This window comes from Nannobrachium achirus, assembly GCF_963921795.1.
Source record: "Nannobrachium achirus genome assembly, chromosome: 6".
NCBI lineage: Eukaryota > Metazoa > Chordata > Actinopteri > Myctophiformes > Myctophidae > Nannobrachium > Nannobrachium achirus.
This window is the reverse complement of record NC_137815.1, coordinates 62,752,667-62,758,666: the sequence shown is the minus strand read 5'-3', so window position 1 is coordinate 62,758,666 and position 6,000 is coordinate 62,752,667. Positions and strand designations below refer to the sequence as shown.

General features: G+C 42.6%; 1 protein-coding gene across 5 annotated transcripts in view; it reads left to right on the top strand.

Moving 5' to 3' along the window:
• The window catches only part of LOC308286421 (extracellular sulfatase Sulf-2-like), a gene marked incomplete at its 3' end in the record, with an annotated part of 72,802 nt that overhangs the window by 34,658 nt on the left and 32,144 nt on the right, over positions 1 to 6,000 (top strand). The gene's annotated exons all lie outside the window — the stretch shown is intronic.

Sequence of the window (6,000 nt, the reverse complement as noted above, 5' to 3'; positions counted from 1 at the left end):
TGAAGCTTATGATGATGGTTATTTTTAGCTGTTGTGTATTTAATTTGTGTGGACTGGCCAGGCCAGCTTCTAAAGTTACTTGTACTGTACTGTACAGTATGTTTCCATGGCTTCTAATTAGGGATGGGACAATACGATATATTATCGTTCATCGCGATAAAAAACACTCACGATAATCGTAACGTGGAGATTTAATTTATTGTGAAATCGTCCTCCGTCATGCACTGGGATCAATTCGCCTTTTATTTGCTGAGCTGCATATCTGGTACCACTTAAACCCTTTATAATTGGTAAAAAATACTTAATATACGTACTTGATAGTCTTTTTTTCACTCTCTATCAAATATCTTTGCCAAAAAATAGCCGATCTACATGCTCACAACGCGTCACGCGTTGTGAGCTTGTAGATCTGCTATTTTTTGGCAAATGTTCCGCCCCAGGATAATGGATTTTGATTATTGTGATTATATCGTAAATCGCGATTTCTTTGGTCACAATAATCGTGATATGAAATTTGTCATATCGTCCCATCCCCACTTCTAATAATGTAGCATAGATTTGAGAGAACAGAATTTTTGATGAAGGATGACAGTGACTGTCGAAATACATTTTGTGCAGCGTTCAGCACTCCTACACTGCACAACCACGGTGCACACAGTTTACGGACACACACGTGCACACACATACACAATACAAACGTGGACATGCATGCACGCGCGCACGCGCACACACACACACACACGCCTGCACACCACATAAACTCTTACAGAAAAAAAGTCTGACATACAGGCCGGCATGCCGTTGCAAAAGATTTGCATCTGAATGCCAACTGTTGTTAGAAAATTCAAGGGTCCTTGGAGGAGATTTTGCACATTCTACTCCGGCGCTATACAGGCCAGTGGGAACAAAGTCACACATTAGCACAGCTCTGCCAGCCTCGATTATTATGACCAAAAGGGATTGGCTTGATGGTGTTGCAACAGGGCTGCATTCAGGCCTGGATGTGTCTATTTAACCCATTTAGGCATAACATTTGTGGATGCTTTAACTATTAAAAAATAGCAGATATACAAGCTCACAGCGCGGCACCGAGTGCCGCGCTGCGAGCTTGTAGATCTGCTATTTTTGAAAGAAAGTCGTGAAAATGTGTGCAAATCTTTGAATATATGTATTTTCAAAGCGAACGTTTGTAACTCAAATTTTGCTTCTGGGTGGTCCCTGGAACTAGATATTTTGAAATGGGGGTCCGTGGCCAAATAAATATCATTTTGGGGGTCCTTCACATGAAAAGGTTTGAGCACCACTGACATAGTAGTCTCTCAAGAACAGACTAACTGAGCTCCAGTTAAGTGAAAAGGACCTTTTCTTTGACGATGGCTGGCCAGATTGCTGACATAGAAACATAGTTTTTTTTCCAAAAATCTTAGAAGGATTCAAAAGACACTTCTAGAATCGGGTCAAAATTCTAATTCTCACAATTTTTCAAAAATAGCAGATCTACAAGCTCGCAGCGCGGCACTCGGTGCCGCGCTGTGAGCTTGTATATCTGCTATTTTTCAATAGTTAAAGCATAAAATAATGATACACAAAATGTGTACCCGTTCTAAATGGGTTAAACATTCCTTGCCCGGCCATTTCCTTCGTGCCTTTGCACCCAATAGACGTTTTGGGACTGAACATTCCTTGTTGAGAATGCAAAAGAGATTCAGCGGTTTCTGCTATTGCATTCAGTCTAATTTCTTTTTCGATTTTCCTCAGAGCCTCTCGGCCTGTGAATCAAGTTTTCATGTTTGGGGCCTAGCAACAATGGAAATGCTCACACTTTGTTCTCACCACCAGACTCTATACCTTGAGGTTTTCTCCCCTTCTCTCTCCCTCTCTCTCTCTCTCTCTCTCTCTCTCTCTCTCTCTCCCTCTCTCTCTCTCCCTCTCTCCCTCTCTCTCTGACAGTGGTGGTGTAAAGTAACAAGTACATTTACTTAAGTACTGTACTTAAGTACAATTTTGAGGTATGTGTACTTTAGTTGAATATTTCCAATTTCCAATACTTTTACTTCTACTGTACTCCAATACATCTCGGAGACAAATATTGTACTTTTACTCCACTACAATTATTTGAGAACTTTGGTTACTAGTTACTTTGCAGATATAAATGTATATATTACAAAATAGATAGATACATAGATTAATCCACTTTAGCCCTATTTTATACCCAGGCATCGCAGCGCGTTGTGAGCTTGTAGATCGGCTATTTTCAAACATTTTGTACTTTTACTTTTGGCACTTTAAGTAATTTTTGATGCCAATACTTTTATTCAAGTACATTTTGAATTCCAGACTTTTACTTGTAACGGAGTACATCTACATTGCGGAATTGATACTTTTACTTAAGTAAAGAAAGTGATTACTTTTTCCACCACTGCTCTCTGAATTCAATTCAATTCAATTCTCTCTCTCTCTCTCTCTCTCTCTCTCTCTCTCTCTCTCTCTCTCTCTCTCTCTCTCTCTCTCTTTCTCTCTGTCTGTCTGTCTGTCTCTGTTTTGCAATCTCACCATCTTCAAACATGTGTTATATATAGAGAAATAGAGAAGTATGACTTCTTTATGGCGGTGGGTTATTTCCTCCTGGTTTCACGGACATTATGAGACAGGCATGATTAAATTGCAGTGTGTGTGCTGTGAGTGTGACTCATGCTTCTGCAATATGTAATAAATGTTAGGTTTTTTCTTTTTGTTCCTCCTGTTTTCTCATATTCTCTGTGAGGGTCGCACCCTCTTGGAGGTGCAGGGGTGAGGGCTACGGGATACGGCATGAATCAGACTTTATGCCCACATCGAAGCCCCAGGTGTTTTATTTATAAAGGGAAAAAAACAGTACACCAACGCCTCTGCAAAAGTCTTTGGATGATTTATCGCTTTATACTCTGTTCGTTGGCTCTCCTCGCCACTGCTCGCTCGGGCTGTAAAAGTTGGTGTGTATCCAGTTGTTGTGTGTTGTGCAGAGTGTAACCTAACAGTCGGTCTGTCTCTCTGGGGGCTGTGTTTCATCCCTTTGCTAGTGCAGGGGCGTCACAAGGGGGGGGGGAAGAGGGACTAATTATTTTATACTTTAGCTATTGAAAAATAGCAGATCTACAAGCTCACAGCGCGGCACTCGGTGCCGCGCTGCAAGCTTGTAGATCTGCTATTCTTGAAAAGTCGTGAAAATGTGTGCAAACTCTTTGAATATATGTATTTTTTATGTGAACATTTGTAACTTAAATTTTGCTTCCGGGGGGTCCCTGGAACTAAATATTTTGAGATGGGGGTCCGTGGCCAAATACATGTCATTTTGGGGGTCCTTCACATGAAAAAGTTTGAGCACCACTGACATAGAAACATGGGTTTTTCAAAAAAAACCTTAGAAGGATTTGAAACATTTTTGAAAAACTTTCAAAAATAGCAGATCTACAAGCTCACAGCGCTGAGTGCCGCGCTGCGAGCTTGTAGATCTGCTATTTTTCAATAGTTAAAGCACAAAATAATCCAGAGAATCCTTGTGCCCAGGGCCCAGAATTTGGTGCGACACCCCTGTGCTCGCGCAGTAGCTGCCGACGCTACCCTCGCCACCGTATCCAACACTGTGACATGGCCAGCTCTGCTGTCATGGCATTTATAATTCAGCGTTTATCAATAAAAGATGGACGGCATTAACTTTTCATCGGACGCCGCAGTGCTGCCAGCTTCCGACGAGCTCTTTATGCAGGGAGGACTTTGTGTGAAAGTGTTGCTTCTCTCTGTTCCGTCTGAGTTCCAGGCATCCATTTAGCATTAGTATAACCTAAGAAGAACTTTGATCCTCAAACATGCTGTTCGAAGCCCATTCCGTTTGATCAGGGGCGTCACAAGGGGGGTGGGGAGTGGGACTGAGTTACTAGGGCCCAAGGTGGAGGGGCCTTAATTATTTTACACTTTAGCTATTGAAAAATAGCAGATATACAAGCTCACAGCGCGGCACTGAGTGCCGCGCTGCGAGCTTGTAGATCTGCTATTTTTGAAAAGTCGTGAAAATGTGTGCAAATCTTTGAATATAATGTATTTTTAAGCGAACATTTGTAACTCAGATTTTGCTTCTTGGGGGTCCCTGGAACTAAATAATTTGAGATGGGGGTCCGTGGCCAACTACATATCATTTTGGTGGTCCTTCACATGAAAAAGGTTTGAGCATCACTGACCTAGAAACATAGGTTTTTCCAAAAAACCTTAGAAGGATTAGAAATATTCAAAGACATATTTTTACGATTTTTCAAAAATAGCAGATCTATAAGCTCGCAGCGCGACACTCGGTGCCACGCTGTGACCTTGTATATCTGCTATTTTTCAATAGTTAAAGCAGAAAATAACGCGTAATAACGCGTTCCCAGTTCATGGGGGGCCCGCAGTGAATCCTTGTACCCAGGGCCCAGAATTTGGTGTGACACCCCTGCGTTTGATCTCATATTCTGTACTCTATATCACACTATCACTACCACCACCTCCTCCTCCCACTCTCTCTCTCCAAAGCCTTTAATGAGTTTTGCTGAGAGTCACATTTACTCAAGTTGTGTCCCGTGCTTCCGTCTAAATGGCAAAATTCCCACTTTCGTTTCTATCTGATGCGGCTGATTCAGCGTTGCTGCCTCACCGTTGGTTCACTTAGTGCAAAGAGCTGATCCGTGCATCTTTCTGTCTAAAGTATCAGAAACAGAGTGTTGAATCACCGCAAGCCGATGGAAACAACATCGCCTTACCTGACGTTTATGAAAGCACACAAAACCATATTGTGTTGTCTGTCGGACATATAGGGATTGGCTCGGCTGCGATCGGGCTGTTTTATAATGATGTTTCCATATCGTCACTGTCGGGCAGAAACCTTGTATCTCCGAGTTTCAAATGTAAATGTTTTTTTGGGCAAGCAAAGCCCTGCTTCATCGTACAAGGCCGTCGCACAAAAGTAGTGAAAACAGCAGATCTACAAGCACACAACGCCTCGCGGTGCGAGGCGTTGTGTGCTTGTAGATCTGCTGTTTTCACTGGCTTAGTTCATTTTTTAAACGATAAATACAAAACGAACGGTTTTGGACATACAAGGTTTCCACCCGACAACGACGATATTCTGTATTAACAGTATCCTCGTCAAGGGAGCTTTCTGCTGGAAACTACTTTTCAGTCCTTTATATTGTCAGGTTGCAAATGCCACCCGTGGAGAGCAACAATATGAATACAGTAGATAAAAGATAGAGAGAGAGAGAGAGTGATGGGGGACAAAAACAAAAGGAGCGTATGAGTCAGAGCTGATAAAAGACTGTAAATCCAATTACTTTTCCTATCAGGAGGGAGACGAGGCCTCCTGGGGGACAGGGGGGACATCAGGAAATATCCATGGCCTGATTTATACTTGGTTGTGCATTATGTGCATCGTGTCATAGATCTACAAGCCCACAGAGGCCTTTTAGATCTGCTGTTCAAAGTATAACAGGCCTTTAGCATGTCCACATTCACATGGTTTGACTATAGATAGAGCTGTACAATGTGTGAGACGTGCCGCTGCGATGGTTCTTGTAAATTCACAGCTAAATCAAGCACACTTCCTTCATGTGTTCTGCCAACATCAGCTTCTCGCACAGACAAACAACTGTTCAACAGGAAGTACCTTCCCTTTACCGCAAAACCATTCTGAGAGAGGAATCTTACTCAGAAGGAGGAACCGCCTGCACTCGTGGTAGACAGTCTTAATTTGAACACAGTGGAATCTATTCTTCGCGTGTCCCTAAATGTCCCGGACGACATTTTTCGGATATTGCAGAAGACTGCTGTTTTTCGGAGACGGACCTGGTTTAAGTATTTGACTTCTCCTTCGACAGGGGGTTTGTATGTTTTTGTTTTCTTCGTTATCCCTTCCTTGCGGCTTTCCTTGCGGGCTAGGTACCTTGTTTTCAACCCAGGCGAGTCATGAGAGGGATGGAGAGAATTTGAGAGGGG